We start from the raw sequence: 17720 nt of genomic DNA, 5'->3' as shown, positions 1-17720 counted from the left end.
AGGTTAGGGTTAGGTTTAAAATCAGATTTTGAGATGATAAATTGTAGAAATAGGCAGAGTTTATGACTTTGTGGCTGTGGTTACTAGTGACGACCAGGTCACAGTAACCAGGAACTACCCATGGAGTCACAGGGCAAAGCTACCCTACATGGGCCCTCACTCTGACCTCATTTACAAGCTTGTTTAAGAGAGCGAGAGAAATTGAAATAAATAAAATATTGATTGCAGGGACACCACCACCCACTGAATGCCAAATAAATCACAAAGTGTGACGTGGATGGGAAAATATTCTGGCAGGTGTGTGGTGGTGTTTGTGATTGTACAGAAACCAGCCTCTGTGTATACAGTAGTTATTAAACCTTCAGTTGCCTGGGTGAGCCTTGTGCATAAAGAATCACATTGACACTGCTGGTAATTTACAACTCGATTTCCCCTTTGTTTTTAATACATGACAAACAGGCATAGAGAGAATGAGGCATGGGGGTGAAGGGCTGTCAAGCTCAGTCACTTATTAATTAAGTCCACTCCTGAGTGCTAAGTGTAATGGATGGGTTTAATCCACTCTACTAGCCCTTTTAATCTAATTCAATGAAAGCGATCAGGGCTCTCTCGTCTTGGACTTGCCTGGCTGCCAGCTCTAAGAATCAGTGTCTAGCATGAAAATACCCTGTGTTGTTCCATGAAGGAACTCCTGAGATTCAATTTGCTGTATGTTCCATTAGAAGCTCTATTTGGCAGGTGAATGTTCCATTCTGGAACTCCCATTTGTTCCAACCAAACTTTTACTGCACTCTCTTCATAGCCAAGCTCTTCTTCTTTCAAATAGTTTTTAGATTAATTTCATTGTAATGTTTTGCATCTATCTGGTTTTAGCTCACTGTTCAGTTTCTTCAGCTTCTGTTCATTTTGTGGTTGTTCTTCTTATATTATAAGCCATTGACAGGGCTTTTCCTTCTTGGCAGGGTTAGCAGGGTTGTGGTCCATCTGTGTCCCACTTAAATTACTATGCTTTCGGTTCACATGAAAGTGATCTGAGAATCTGTAGTGTGTAGCAGAGGGAACCTACTAACCGGAACAGTGCCCCCAGCCTCAGGAAAGTCAGCCATGCCAATAAAAACAGTTAATCAGTCAGAGAGGGATGGCGGGATGATATGTGTTATAGATTAAACGTACTGTTCATGTGAATGTATATTTCAGGATTATATCTGACTACATACCTCAAAGAGGTATTACTATGAAGTACTATATTAGTACAATGTAACAATGTCTACCTGTGTAGCCTACAATATATGTTATTACAATATATTTGCAAAGATTTAGCTACATTTTGTTTCAAGTGGGATCTTATTTTCTCGTCAGTGTCATATGTTACTAATCTAATATCAGCAGTATCTATTCATTTTAACATTCATAAGGCCTTCAGTATACACTGAGTCTACAAAACATTAGGAACACTACACGTTCCATGACAGATGGACCAGGTGAATCCAAGTAAAATCTATGATCCCTTATCGTCAGTTGTTAAATCCACTTCAGTCAGTGTAGAGGAAGGTGAGGAGACAGGTTGAAGAAGGATTTGTAAGCCTTGAGACAAGTGAGACATGGATTATGTATGCGTGCCATTCAGAGGTGAATGGGCAAGACAAAAGATTTAAGTGTCTTTGAACGGTGTATGGTAGTAGGTGCCAGGCGCACTGGTTTGAGTGTGTCAAGAACTGCAACACTGCTGGGTTTCACGCTCAACAGTGTTCTGTGTGTATCAAGAATGGTCCACCACCCAAAGGACATCCAGCCAACTTGACACAACTGGGGAGTCAATATGGGCCCACATCCCTGTAGAACGCGTTCAACACATTGTAAAGTCTGTTGAATGAATTGATGATGTTCTGAGGGGAAAAGGGGAAGCAAAGCAACAGAAGGAAGGTGTTCCTAATGTTTTGTACACTTAGTGTACATGTTAGGTTATTCTTTTTTAAATTCCTGGAGTTAGTGGTTCTTTACACTCCCTAGCTACTTACTCGTTTACTCTATTTTCTTCACTTTATTGGTTGAATAGAGACTTAGGGCTCTATTCAATCCATACGGTGGTAATTCAATGTTACAGCGTGATATCCATGTAAAGGCAATGTTCCCGCGTTAGTGGAGACTGCATTCACGGTAACCGCTGCATATGTCAGAAATTAACTTTACATTTATCACGCTGTCTTGAATAGAGCACTTATAAAGCGAAAGGTATGTTAGACAAACTGTTACTGAGATACACAGATCGATATCCAGACTGCCCTCAACCTTGAACAGTTTCTAAACTTCATCATTTACATCAACGTGTAAGGCTTTGATGTTGTACCAGTGTGTGTGAAAAGGTCTATGAATTGAAAATATGAGATTCTTAAATGGATATCAGGACACAAAGCTCTGTTAGGAAGGGGCTGGGTAGATTAAACCAGATTAAGCCTGTCTCACTGCCGGGGCCTCAGCAGAGAAGGGGCTGATTGGTTGAGAGGGGAATCAGGGACAGGTGTGCTCTTAGGGCCCATAGTGTCTGCAGAGGGCCCAGATGATGTCACCTCACATTAGAAATGAGTCCATTTGAGGATTAACTCACTCAACTTTGTATGTCTTAAATCAAATTCGTAACAACAGGTTTAGACTTTACAGTGAAATGCTTACTTATGAGCCCTTTCCCAACAATGCAGAGATAAAAAGTATGAACAATTTGCTGGAAAAAAAAGGAAAAGGCAACACAATAAAATAACAATAACAAGGCTATAAAGGCACATGACGAGACACAAATGTAGACACAGGAGGCAGATGGTAAGCTCCGATATTTATTATAATAAAGGGAGTAGGCAAAGGCAGGTCGGGGACTGGTGAGAGTTCGTAAACCAGGTCAAAGTCCAAACAGTACCAGAAGATAGGCAGTCTCGAGGTCAGGCCAGGCAGGGGTCAGAAGCCAGATCCAAGTCCAAAACAGTACAAGGGGATAGGCAGGCTGGTAGTCAGAACAGGCAGAGTGGTCAGGCAGGCGGGTTCGGAGTCAGGACAGGCAAGGGTCGAAACCAGGAGGACTAGAAACAAACAGAGATTAGGAAAAATAGGAGCAAGGAAATACGCTGTTTGACTTGGCAAACAAGACGAACTTGCACAGAGAGACAGGAAACACAGGGATATATACATTGGGGATAACACGCGACACCTGGAGGGGGTGGAGACAATCACAAGGACAGGTGAACCAGATCAGGGTGTGACAAAGACTATTGTTACGAACCGGCTCGTAGCCCATAACAAAGAGGAAGACAATGCGGAGATTAAACAAGCATATTTATTAAATGAAGTAAACTATATCCATGTAACAATGGTGTGTGTGAGTGAGTGGATGTGTTAATAGATGTTAATAATGAGGGGTTTTGAGAGGTGCCAAAACTAATTAACAAAAAGATGCCACAACCAAAATCCAAGTGTGTCTGCATGGAGAGAGTCTCCTCAATCTATGGGAGAAAGGTGTATTTATCCCCGGGACACACCCGAGCACAGGCGTGTCCAATTCTGCTGACGATGCTCCCTGCTCCGCCCACCGACATCCTATTAACCTTTCTAGGGTAAGTGGGATGCTAGCGTCCCACCTGGCCAACATCCAGTGAGATTGCAGAGCGCCAAATTCAAATACAGAAATACTCATTATAAAAATTCAGAAAACAAAACCTATTTTACATAGGTTTAAAGATGAACTTCATGTGAATCCAACCACGGTGTCAGATTTGAAAAATGCTTTAAATAATACCTTACGATTATTTGAGAACATAGCCCAACAGACAAATCATTACAAACCAGCCAAGTAGAAGAGTTACACAAGTCAGAAATAGAGATAAAATTAAAATAAAATGAATCCCTTACCTTTGATGATCTTCATATGTTTGCACTCAGAAGACATTTAATTACTCAATAAATGTTCCTTTTGTTCGATAAAGTCTCTTTATATCAAAAAACCTCAGTTTTGTTTACGTGTTTTCTTCAGTCATCCACAGGCTCAAACGCAGTCAAAACAGGCAGACAAAAAAGAAATCCTAATTGTGTCCGTAAAGTTCATAGAAACATGTCAAACGATGTTTATATTCAATCCTCAGGTTGTTTTTAGCCTAAATAATCAACCGGACAATAACGTCGTCAATATAAAAGGTAAACAAGAAAGGCACACTCTTGGGATTGCGCATGAAAAAGCTCTGTGACACGGCAGGGTCCACTCATTCAAACTGGTCTTACTCCCTCATTTATCAGAATACAAGCCTAAAACAATTTCTAAAGACTGTTGACATCTAGTGGAAGGCATAGGAACTGCAATTTGAGTCCTAAGTCAATGGATACTGTAATGGCATTGAATAGAAAACTACAAAACCCCCCCTCAAAAATACTTCCTGAATTGATTTTTCTCAGGGTTTCGCCTGCCAAATCAGTTGTGTTATACACAGACACTATTTTAACAGTTTTGGAAACTTTAGTGTTTTCTATCCAAATCTACCAGTTATATGCATATCATATCCTCTGGGACCAAGTAGCAGGCAGTTTAATTTGGGCATGCTTTTCATCCAAAATTCCTACCCTATAGAAGTTAAGGAAAACAAGAGCAAAGAGAAAATAATTTGTCAGACAGGGTGGGAGGCTTGTCACCTCCCCCCCCCCCCCCCCCCATAAAACCTGGGACCACCAAGGACCCCGGAACGCCACACCATCCAAACATAAACAAACCAAATACAAGGAACAGGGAATACAAAGTAAACAGTGGCCAGTCACGTGGAGGACACGCATATGTCACAACACGCTGGATCTCTGAAGAAACTATAGAACCACTGACGGATGGAGATCAGCATCCCCAACGTCAATATCGTGTTGTATTAAGTTTGTAAGTGTAGGTGTATCAGGAAACAAAACTGGAAAACTCAGAATCAGATCGACCAACTCGTCTTGCCAATCAGCAGGTAGATGAGCGAGAAGGCTATCCAAAATATCCAGTGACTCTGAATTGTTTATATCTACCCTGCAGTACGCAGTCATCGGGACATCCTCCTCACCATGCACAGACCTAGCATGACAAAAACAAGAACCCGACGATGTAACGGTACCGGCCAAAATAACAGGTTACCGTCCTCTGCAGACTCCCACTGTTCGGCCCCAGAGGAACGTGCGTAATAGGGTTTTAGCAGATTTATGTGGCACAGTTGGTGCGCTTTCCTTCATTCCGGAGTGGCAACTAGATCGTTTTTCTCAGTGCACTGGTGCACAACCATATATGAACCTTGGAACTTGGCTTGAAAAGGTGAAGCAACAATTGGCAGCAGAGCAATAACCTGGTCACCTGGACTAAAGTGACACGGCTCAGCTCGCAGATCAAATATTCATTTCATCCTCACCTGTGAAGATGATAGCTTCTCTTTCACCATCTCACCATCGGCATACAGGCGTCACCGGTAATAAGATAACAGGGACTGAGTTGGCTTAGGAGACTTCCAGTCATCCTGGAGCACTGCTAGAATCCCGCGCACATTATGTCCGAACACTAAGTAATTTGGACTGAAACCTGTGCTCTCCTGTGAAACCTCCCTGACGTCTACCAGTAACCATGGCAACACCTCCATCTCCGTACAATAAGCTCTCAGCAAAGACTTAAGTGTTTGATGGAAACGTTCCAGCGCTCCTTGACTCTGCAAGTGATAGTTTCTAGGCAAATTGTATTTAATATGGAACTGTTGGAGAACCTGACCAAACAGATGAGAGGTGATATTAGAACCTTGGTCACTGAATAACCTTAGAGATTTCAAACAGCGAGAAACTGAGGCAAAGCTTTTAGCACAGACTTAGTTGTGATAGACCGGAGAGGATAGGCAGCAGGAAACTTAGTGGTCTGACACATCACAGTGAACAGGTAACTACTACCATTCTTAGATCAAGACCAGAGGGCCAACAGTCAATAATCAGACAGTCAAAAGGCTGGCTGAGTACGGGAATAGGAAATAGCGGTACCGGCTTAATAGCTTGATTTGGTGAGATCGTTTATAAAGAAGTGCATTGGAGATGTTGTACCCACTGTGACTATTAAAACCTACCCTATCCAGAAACTGTGGATGTGTGGCAGAATTCGCGCAAAACTGAAAGCGCGATCCACCGCAATTAACCATATAAACAGTGTAGCTACAGTGCCTTGCGAAAGTATTCGGCCCCCTTGAACTTTGCGACCTTTTTCCACATTTCAGGCTTCGAACATAAAGATATAAAACTGTGTTTTTTTGTGAAGAATCAACAAGTGGGACACAATCATGAAGTGGAACGACATTTATTGGATATTTCAAACTTTTTTAACAAATCAAAAACTGAAAAATTGGGCGTGCAAAATTATTCAGCCCCCTTAAGTTAATACTTTGTAGCGCCACCTTTTGCTGCGATTACAGCTGTAAGTCGCTTGGGGTATGTCTCTATCAGTTTTGCACATCGAGAGACTGAAATGTTTTCCCATTCCTCCTTGCAAAACAGCTCGAGCTCAGTGAGGTTGGATGGAGAGCATTTGTGAACAGCAGTTTTCAGTTCTTTCCACAGATTCTCGATTGGATTCAGGTCTGGACTTTGACTTGACCATTCTAACACCTGGATATGTTTATTTTTGAACCATTCCATTGTAGATTTTGCTTTATGTTTTGGATAATTGTCTTGTTGGAAGACAAATCTCCGTCCCAGTCTCAGGTCTTTTGCAGACTCCATCAGGTTAACTTCCAGAATGGTCCTGTATTTGGCTCCATCCATCTTCCCATCAATTTTAACCATCTTCCCTGTCCCTGCTGAAGAAAAGCAGGCCCAAACCATGATGCTGCCACCACCATGTTTGACAGTGGGGATGGTGTGTTCAGGGTGATGAGCTTTGTTGCTTTTACGCCAAACATAACATTTTGCATTGTTGCCAAAAAGTTCCATTTTGGTTTCATCTGACCAGAGCACCTTCTTCAACATGTTTGGTGTGTCTCCCAGGTGGCTTGTGGCAAACTTTAAACAACACTTTTTATGGATATCTTTAAGAAATGGCTTTCTTCTTGCCACTCTTCAATAAAGGCCAGATTTGTGCAATATACGACTGATTGTTGTCCTATGGACAGAGTCTCCCACCTCAGCTGTAGATCTCTGCAGTTCATCCAGAGTGATCATGGACCTCTTGGCTGCATCTCTGATCAGTCTTCTCCTTGTATGAGCTGAAAGTTTAGAGGGACGGCCAGGTGTTGGTAGATTTGCAGTGGTCTGATACTCCTTCCATTTCAAGATTATCGCTTGCACAGTGCTCCTTGGGATGTTTAAAGCTTGGGAAATCTTTTTGTATCCAAATCCAGCTTTAAACTTCTTCACAACAGTATCTCGGACCTGCCTGGTGTGTTCCTTGTTCTTCATGATGCTCTCTGCGCTTTTAACGGACCTCTGAGACTATCACAGTGCAGGTGCATTTATACGGAGACTTGATTACACACAGGTGGATTGTATTTATCATCATTAGTCATTTAGGTCAACATTGGATCATTCAGAGATCCTCACTGAACTTCTGGAGAGAGTTTGCTGCACTGAAAGTAAAGGGGCTGAATAATTCTGCACGCCCAATTTTTCAGTTTTTGATTTGTTAAAAAAGTTTGAAATATCCAATAAATGTCGTTCCACTTCACGATTGTGTCCCACATGTTGTTGATTCTTCACAAAAAAATACAGTTTTATATCTTTATGTTTGAAGCCTGAAATTTTGTCAAAAGGTCGCAAAGTTCAAGGGGGCCGAATACTTTCGCAAGGCACTGTATTCCCTCTGCAAGGCAATCAAACAAGCGAAATGCCAGTACAGGGACAAGGTTCACGGACTACAAAAAGAAATCAAGCCACGTCAGGGACACCGACATCACGCTTCCAGACAAACGAAACACCTTCTTTGCCCGCTTCGAGGATAATACAGTGCCACCGTCTTGGCCCGCTAACAAGGACTGCGCCACCCTCCCTCTCCTTCTCCGTGGCTGACGTAAGTAAAACATTTAAACGTGTTAACCCTCGCAAGGCTACTGGCCCAGACAGCATCCCTAGCAGGGATCCTCAAAGCATGTGCAGACCAGCTGGCTAGTGTGTTTACGGACATATTCAATCTCTCCCTATCCCAGTCTGTTATTCCCACATGCTTTAAGATAGCTACCATTGTTCCTGTACCCAAGAAGCCAAAGATGAACTAAATGACTACCACCTCGTAGAACCCACTTCTGTCATCATGAAGTGCTTTGAGAGACTAGTCAAGGATCATATCACCTCCACCTTACCGGCCAACCTAGACCCACTTGAATTTGCATACCGCCCCAGCAGGTCCACAGATGACGCAATCGACATCACACTGCCCTATCCCATCTGGACAAAAGGAATACCTATGTAAGAATGCTGTTCATTGACTACAGCTCAGTATTTAACACCATAGTACCCTCCAAGCTCATCATCAAGCTGGAAGCCCTGGGTCTTAACCCCTCCCTTTGCAACTGGGTCCTGGACTTTCTGACAGGCCGCCCCCAGGTGGTGAAGGTAGGAAACAACATCTCCATTTCGCTGACCCTCAACACTGGGGCCCCACAAGGGTACATGCACACGCCCCTCTTGTACTCCATGTTCACCCACGAATGCGTGGCCATGCACGCCTCCAACTCAATTATCAAGTTTGCAGACGACAACCGTAGTGGGCTTGATTACCAACAACGATGAGACGGCCTACAGGGAGGACGTGAGGGTGTGTGGTGTCAGGAAAACAACCTCTCACTCAATGCCAACAAAACAAAGTAGGTGATTGTGGACTTCAGGAAACAGCAGATGAAGCACCCCCTCTATCCACATCAAAGGGACAGCAGTGGAGGAGGTGTAAAGTTTTAAGTTCCTCGGTGTACACATCACAGACAAACTGAAATTATCCACTCAAGAGTGCCTCTTCAACCTCAGGAGGCTGAAGAAGTTTGGCTTGTCACCCAAAACCCTGACAAACTTTTACAGATGCATAATCGGAAGCATCCTGTCAGGCTGTATCACTGCAACACCCTCAACCGGTCTGCACAACGCATCACTGGGGGCAAATTACCTGCCCTCCATGACACCTACAGCACCCGATGTCACAGGAAGGCCAAAAAGATCATCAAGGACAACAACCACCCGAGCCACTGCCTGTTCAGACCGCTACCATCCAGAAGGCGAGGTCAGTACAGGTTCATCAAAGCTTTGACTGAGAGACTGAAAAACAGCTTCTATCTCAAGGCCATCAGGCTGCTAAATAGCAATCACTAACTCAGAGAGGCTGTTGCCTACATTGAGACCCAATCAATGGCCACTTTAATAAATGGATCACTTGTCACTCTAAATAATGCCACTTTAATAATGTTTACATATCTTACATTACTCATATCACATGTATATACTGAATTTTATATCGACTATTGCACCTGGCTCCGGAGGGGATGGCTGCCGTTTCACTGGCCCCTAACCAACTTTGCTATTTTTTTTTTTTTTGTAACTCATTTTGTATCTAATGTCGTTGCTACCATCTCTTGTGACCGAAAAGAGCTTCTGGACATCAGAACAGCGATTAATCACCTCGAACTGGACGAAAATGATCTTTAATGAGTCTGACATGAAGGACATACTGCTTCCCGGAGACCAGGCCCTCATCCCGTCATTCGCATGAAGAAAAGACAGAAATACATGGGGTGGAGGTCTGGGTGCCTTGCAAGAATTTGTCGGTAAGTGAGTAAACCACCACTACCCTCGTTAATTACGCATTGTATCCCGCTGCCATGGAACCCCCCCCCCCAGCACGCTGGCAGATTCCCCCAAGCCACAGATGTGCCCCCGAGACAACTGCTCAATCCAATGACACCACACAAAAATAACAAAACAAAATAACCATGCCCAACGTATTCCAAAGTGGAACATGTCGCTAAGCCTAACTGGGGAAAAGAAAGGCTGTAGCGCCGGGTAGCAAATAGCACTAACCTACTAACCTACCCAAAACTCCCACTGAGGTAAACAGCAGATTGTACTCACCTCCTCGGACCGATGTCCCAACAGCAAGTAGAGCAAGAGTTTCCAGCCTGGGAAAGGGCCTGGAAAATAACTCATGTTACTCACTCCAACCTAGCACACAACCAACTATCCACCGCAGTGGCAAGTTTACCAAACAAACAGCAACCAAAACTAAGGACCAATCAGCACACCTCAAAAAAAACGAACAAAAGATGCAAACAAATCACCTAAAGAGTTTCACACTAACTCCACGTTTTCTCCCAAACTCAATACACCTACCAGTTAGCAAAATAACGCTAGTTTTAGGCCTACTGGCATATTTTTTTCATGCAACGCACCTGTTTGATGATGTCACTGATACGTCTGGAGTGCAATAAAGATTGTGTCATCTGTGGATCTGTTGTGACGGTTTGCAAATTGGAGTGAGTCCCGGGTGTGGGATGATGGTGTTGATGTGAGCCATGACCAGCCTTTCAAAGCATTTCATGACTACAGATGTGAGTGCTACAGGGCGATAGTAATTTAGACAGGTTACCTTGGCATTCTTGGGCACAGGGACTGTGCCCACAGGGATTATGGTATAGTATGCTTGAAACATGTAGATATTACAGACTGGATCAAGGAGAGGTTGAAAATGTACTAAAGTTTCCAACGTTGCCAGTCTTGCCTACATTACATTTATATTTTAGTCATTTAGCAGACACTTATCCAGAGCGACTTACATTTACTCAAATTAGGAATTAGTCACAGGGAATTTCTTCACTATACAGGAAGTTAAGGGCATGAGGACCCATAGAACACAATAAGGCAAGTTCGAAAATGTACAGGTTAGGGTAATGTAATAATTTCATGTGGCAGCGTTCGAAAATAAACAACGTTTGTCGTTAAGGGTAGACCAAGGCGCAGCGTGATTTGAGTTCATCATATTTTATTAAAATGTGAACCAGCAAAATAAACAATAGAATGAACAAAAAGCTTCATCGCTCCTTCTGTAGCTCAGTTGGTAGAGCATGGCGCTTGTAACGCCAGGGTAGTGGGTTTGATCCCCGGGACCACCCATACGTAGAATGTATGCACACATGACTGTAAGTCGCTTTGGATAAAAGCGTCTGCTAAATGGCATATATTATTGTGCAAAAATACATGCAACCAAACAAAGACAAGATCCCACAACTGAAGGTGAGAAAACGGGCTGCCTAAGTATGATCCCCAATCAGAGACAACGATAGACAGCTGCCTCTGATTGGGAACCATACTAGGCCAACAAAGAAAAAGAAAACATAGATATACAAAAACTAGAGTACCCACCCTAGTCACACCCTGACCTAACCAAAATATAGAGAATAAACAGGTCTCTAAGGTCAGGGCGTGACACCATTGCTGATTTTATTCTACAGGATAGCATTGAAAACGTGACCAGAGATCGGTTAGTAGAGTGCCTGTAGATAGTTTGAAAAACGTTTAAATTAAAACAATAACAGTAAAATAGTTATGCTATGTGTTTGCTGAGTAGTTAGCTGAAATTCACTACGTTTGTGTTTATTTTCCAAGTTTGATGGCAAACTTGTACTGCGTGTACTGTGTGTACTGCTAACATTCACCTCCTGTCATTTTTCTTCATATTGCTAGTCCCATTGTTTAGAATTCTTCCGCATTTATGCAAAGACTTATGGGATATCAGAATCCTCTTGTCCTAACCTGTGTATTTTCGACCTAGCAATAAGGTATCCAAGATTCACTCTCACATGCTCTCCAGATACTGAACAGGAGTACGGACCACTCTTTTAGAGATACTGTGGGTTGTGAAGAATAACAGACATCAGTTAAAGAGGCCAACGGAAGTCCTTCGCTTCCACTTTCAACATACCCTGCAACAAAAAGGGAAGGACTTCCTCTTTATGGAGACTATCACTATAGGCATGGGTATAAAAATACACTTACAGACTCATTAATGATAAAGAAGTCACGCCTAAGCACATGTATACTCTAAACCAGCCAAACTCAACTGGCGGATTGCGGTCCGAGTACGGACCCAGAGCAGGATCGATCCAGACCGGACATAATCTCATTTTGTTATATAAAAGTCAATACATTATTTTTTAGAAAGCTTTAAAATCAACAGGGCACAGCAGCCTCTTTATTACTGTCTCTCTCAAAGCAACAGCCGCCTATACTAGTGCCGCGTCTAATCCAATCCCATGGTTATATGCAAATACAAAGGGCCACCTCTTACCCAATCACATTAATCCAAATATCCTCCGCGGAACCTTGGGACAAGCAGGCAGGATGAAACAGAAAGATTTGACAGTGGTTCAACTGTAAATATCACAGCTAGAAGGAGCTTAGTCACGAGTATCTTTGCTAATATGGCTTGTAACATTTTTTTTGTTGCACAAAACCAATGTGCCTGATATGCAGTGAGTCCGTGGCTCTCGTGAAGTGTGCCAATGTTAAGCACTATTATGACACCAGGCGTAGTAAATTTGATCAGACGTATCCCCTAAACACAGAGATGAGAACAAACCAGATTAACCCAACTCAAATCCCAATATGAAAGGTCCACGAAAGTCCTTGTCAATTTCCTTACAGCCCAACAACATGCAATGGAGGGTTCACTGAGGATAGCTTGGGTTTTGTGAAAACACAAAACTACTTTTTCAGACGCTGAGATGATGAAAGGATGCATGCTTGAAGTTGCTGACACCTTGCTTGAAGGTAAACAAAAAGATGAGCTCAGGGAAAATCTCAAACAGATCCCACGGTCAGATTCCACAGCAATGAGGAGAACTGAAATAATAATACAACTTGATGAGGCCATTCAGAATGCAGCAGGCATTTCATTATCTGTGGATGAATCAACAGATAACACTGATAATGCCCAGCTTCTGGTGTTCTGCAGATTTTATAACGAAACAAAGAAGCTGTTGGGCTGCTGCCAATGACTGGAACGAATTGCAAAAATCACTGAAGCTGGAGACTCATATCTCCCTCACTAACTTTAAGCTGTCAGAGCAGCTCACAGATCACTGCATATGTACACAGCCCATCTGTCATAGCCCATCCAACTATCTCATCCCCATATTGTTATTATTGAACTTTTTTGCTCCTTTGCTCCCCAGTATCTCTACTTGCACATTCATCTTCTGCACATCTTCTCCAGTGTTTAATTGCTCAATTGTAATTACTTTGCCACTACGGCCTATTTATTGCCTTACCTCTCTAATCTTACCTCATTTGCACACACTGTACATAGATTTTTTTTCCTATTATGTTTTTTTTGTTTATACCATGTGTAACTCTGTGTTGTTGTTTGTCGCACTGCTTTGCTTTATCTTGGCCAGGTCGCAGTTGTAAATGAGAACTTGTTCTCAACTGGCTACCTGGTTAAATAAAGGTGGGAAAAAATATTGTAATACAGAAGCACACACACGGGGAGAGGATATCCATGAGGCCATCAAAGGGATGCTGACAAAAAGGGGGATTGATCTGAGGTCAGAGGTCTCCATCAGCATAGATGGAGCTCCTGCCATGATAGGAAGAGGGAGGGGACTGGTTGCACATTTGAAAGAGGACCACTGTCACGCCCTGACCTTAGAGACTTTTTATTTCTCTATTTGGTTAGGTCAGGGTGTGATTTGGGTGGGCATTCTATGTTTTCTATTTCTTTGTTTTTGGCCAAGTGTGGTTCCCAATCAGAGGCAGCTATCTATCGTTGTCTCTGATTGGGAATCATACTTAGGCAGCCTTTTTCCCACCTAATGTTGTGGGTAATTGTGTATTTTCTGTGTGTGTTTGTGTGCGCCACAGTTGTGTCACGTTTGTTTCTGTTTACCTGTTCTTTTTGTGAAGGTTTCACTACTATTAAAAGAAATGTGGAATTACATGCACGTTGCGCCTTGGATCATCCATGACAGGGAGTTTGAAGACCGTGGACGTGACATCATATCACGGCATCATCCATCAATCTGTCCTGTGTGCTATTCTGGGAAAATAGTATTCTGAGGTCATGACAACATTGATGAAACTGATAAACGTTTTGAGTGCCACATCATCTCTACAACACCGCCTGCTACGGGGAATCCTGACAGAGGCCAATGCCAGTTTTGATGACTTACTACTGCACGACAATGTCAGATGGCTCAGCAAAGGCAGGGTTTGGGAATGCCTTTGGGCCATTCAGTTGGAAATCAAAGCCTTCTTATCACAGCAAAAGAGTGACAAGACAACTCAGTTTTCTCTGTTTTTGGAAGATGAGGAGAAGATGGAAACAGTTGCATTTTGACAGACATTACATCACACCTTAATCAACTGAATGTTAATCTGCAGGGACGGTTCAACACAGTGCGTGATATGATAACAGCAGTCCGGGCTTTCCAGAAGAATTTGGAGCTTTTCAAGAAGGATCTCCAGGGAGAACTTGTCCACTTTCCCAATCTTCTGGTGCAAACACAGGGAGACAAAGATGTTCTCAACCATGTTGATTTCATCCAGAAGCTGATGGATAACTTCAAGGCTCACTTTGATGACTTCACTGTTGAGAGAGAACTGTTGGTGCTCATCCTGTCATGCAGGTGAAAGAGGACCCAAAAGCGACTTAACAGAAACAGAGTTTATTCAAGTCCAAACAGAAAACGACAAATCCTGAATCCTTAACAGGAAATGTCCAAACAGGGAATAACAGAAATCCTCTAGTCTGTAGAGGGGAATAACAGGAGAAGCGGCCACAGACTGCAGGTCGCTTCGGGTAGGCGCAGGCCGTAGTTGACAGAGACACCTGCTCACACGCAGCATCTGATGAAGGCAAAAAACACGACAGGACAGGGCGATACACAATCACAGCACGGTGAATTCTAAACAAGGAACCGACAGGACAGGAACGGAACACAAAGGAATAAATAGGGACTCCAATCAGGGGAAAGGATCGGGAACAGGTGTGGGAAGACTAAATGATGATTAGGGGAATAGGAACAGCTGGGAGCAGGAACGAACGATAGAGAGAAGAGAGAGCGAGAGAGTGAGAGAGGGAGGGGAGAGAGAGGGATAGAAAGAGGGAAAGAACCTAATAAGACCAGCAGAGGGAAACGAATAGAATGGGGAGCACAGGGACAAGACATGATAATAAATGACAAACATGACAGTACCCCCCCACTCACCGAGCGCCTCCTGGCGCACTCGAGGAGGAATCCTGGCGGCAACGGAGGAAATCATCGATGAGTGAACGGTCCAGCACGTCCCGAGACGGAACCCAACTCCTCTCCTCAGGACCGTAACCCTCCCAATCCACTAAGTATTGGTGACCCCGTCCCCGAGAACGCATGTCCATGATCTTATGTACCTTGTAAATAGGTGCGCTCTCGACAAGGACGGGAGGGGGGAGGGAAGACGAACGGGGTGCGAAGAAAGGGCTTAACACAGGAGACATGGAAGACAGGATGGACGCGACGAAGATGTCGCGGAAGAAGCAGTCGCACAGCGACAGGATTGACGACCTGGGAGACACGGAACGGACCAATGAACCGCGGAGTCAACTTACGAGAAGCTGTCGTAAGAGGAAGGTTGCGAGTGGAAAGCCACACTCTCTGGCCGCAACAATACCTTGGACTCTTAATCCTGCGTTTATTGGCGGCTCTCACCGTCTGTGCCCTGTAACGGCAAAGTGCAGACCTCACCCTCCTCCAGGTGCGCTCACAACGTTGGACAAACGCTTGAGCGGAGGGAACGCTGGACTCGGCAAGCTGGGATGAGAACAGAGGAGGCTGGTAACCCAGACTACTCTGAAACGGAGATAACCCGGTAGCAGACGAAGGAAGCGAATTGAGCGTATTCTGCCCAGGGAGCTGTTCTGCCCAAGACGCAGGGTTTCTGAAAGAAAGGCTGCGTAGTATGCGACCAATCGTCTGATTGGCCCTCTCTGCTTGACCGTTAGACTGGGGATGAAACCCGGAAGAGAGACTGACAGACGCACCAATCAAACGACAGAACTCCCTCCAAAACTGTGACGTGAATTGCGGGCCTCTGTCTGAAACGGCGTCTAACGGGAGGCCATGAATTCTGAATACATTCTCAATAATGATTTGTGCCGTCTCCTTAGCGGAAGGAAGTTTAGCGAGGGGAATGAAATGTGCCGCCTTAGAGAACCTATCGACAACCGTAAGAATCACAGTCTTCCCCGCAGACAAAGGCAGACCGGTAATGAAGTCTAAGGCGATGTGAGACCATGGTCGAGAAGGAATGGGGAGCGGTCTGAGACGACCGGCAGGAGGAGAGTTACCCGACTTAGTCTGCGCGCAGTCCGAACAAGCAGCCACGAAACGGCGCGTGTCACGCTCCTGAGTCGGCCACCAAAAGCGCTGGCGAATAGACGCAGTGTGCGTGAGTGCTTGCTTAACCTGTCTTTCAATTCCCCAGACTGTTAACCCGACAACACGCCCATAAGGAAGAATCCCCTCGGGATCAGTAGAAGCCACCGAAGAACTAAACAGACGGGATAAGGCATCAGGCTTGGTGTTCTTGCTACCCGGACGGTAAGAAATCACAAACTCGAAACGAGCGAAAAACAACGCCCAACGAGCTTGACGGGCATTAAGTCGTTTGGCAGAACGGATGTACTCAAGGTTCTTATGGTCTGTCCAAACGACAAAAGGAACGGTCGCCCCTCCAACCACTGTCGCCATTCGCCTAGGGCTAAGCGGATGGCGAGCAGTTCACGGTTACCCACATCATAGTTGCGCTCAGATGGCGACAGGCGATGAGAAAAATAAGCGCAAGGATGAACCTTATCGTCAGACTGGAAGCGCTGGGATAGAATGGCTCCCACGCCTACCTCTGAAGGTCAACCTCGACAATGAATTGTCTAGTGACGTCAGGAGTAACGAGGATAGGAGCGGACGTAAAACGTTCTTTTAGAAGATCAAAAGCTCCCTGGGCGGAACCGGACCACTTAAAACACGTCTTGACAGAAGTAAGAGCTGTGAGAGGGGCAGCAACTTGACCGAAATTACGAATGAAACGCCGATAGAAATTAGCGAAACCTAAAAAGCGCTGCAACTCGACACGTGACCTTGAACGGGCCAATCACTGACAGCTTGGACCTTAGCGGAATCCATCTGAATGCCTTCAGCGGAAATAACGGAACCGAGAAAAGTAACGGAGGAGACATGAAAAGAGCACTTCTCAGCCTTTACGTAGAGACAATTCTCTAAAAGGCGCTGTAGAACACGTCGAACGTGCTGAACATGAATCTCGAGTGACGGAGAAAAAATCAGGATATCGTCAAGATAGACAAAAACAAAGATGTTCAGCATGTCTCTCAGAACATCATTAACTAATGCCTGAAAAACAGCTGGCGCATTGGCGAGACCGAACGGCAGAACCCGGTACTCAAAATGCCCTAACGGAGTGTTAAACGCCGTTTTCCACTCGTCCCACTCTCTGATGCGCACGAGATGGTAAGCGTTACGAAGGTCCAACTTAGTAAAGCACCTGGCTCCCTGCAGAATCTCGAAGGCTGATGACATAAGGGGAAGCGGATAACGATTCTTAACCGTTATGTCATTCAGCCCTCGATATCCACGCAGGGGCGCAGAGTACCGTCCTTCTTCTTAACAAAAAGAACCCCGCCCCGGCCGGAGAGGAAGAAGGCACTATGGTACCGCAAGAGACACAGA

General features: G+C 44.4%; 1 protein-coding gene across 1 annotated transcript in view; it reads left to right on the top strand.

Moving 5' to 3' along the window:
- Positions 1–17720, top strand: part of LOC124003589 (MAP kinase-activated protein kinase 3-like) — a 77562-nt gene that overhangs the window by 3292 nt on the left and 56550 nt on the right. The gene's annotated exons all lie outside the window — the stretch shown is intronic.

This window comes from Oncorhynchus gorbuscha, linkage group LG18 (genome assembly GCF_021184085.1).
Source record: "Oncorhynchus gorbuscha isolate QuinsamMale2020 ecotype Even-year linkage group LG18, OgorEven_v1.0, whole genome shotgun sequence".
NCBI classification, from domain to species: domain Eukaryota; kingdom Metazoa; phylum Chordata; class Actinopteri; order Salmoniformes; family Salmonidae; genus Oncorhynchus; species Oncorhynchus gorbuscha.
Note: the sequence above shows the minus strand (reverse complement) of the source record. Positions and strands in the feature narration are given on the sequence as shown.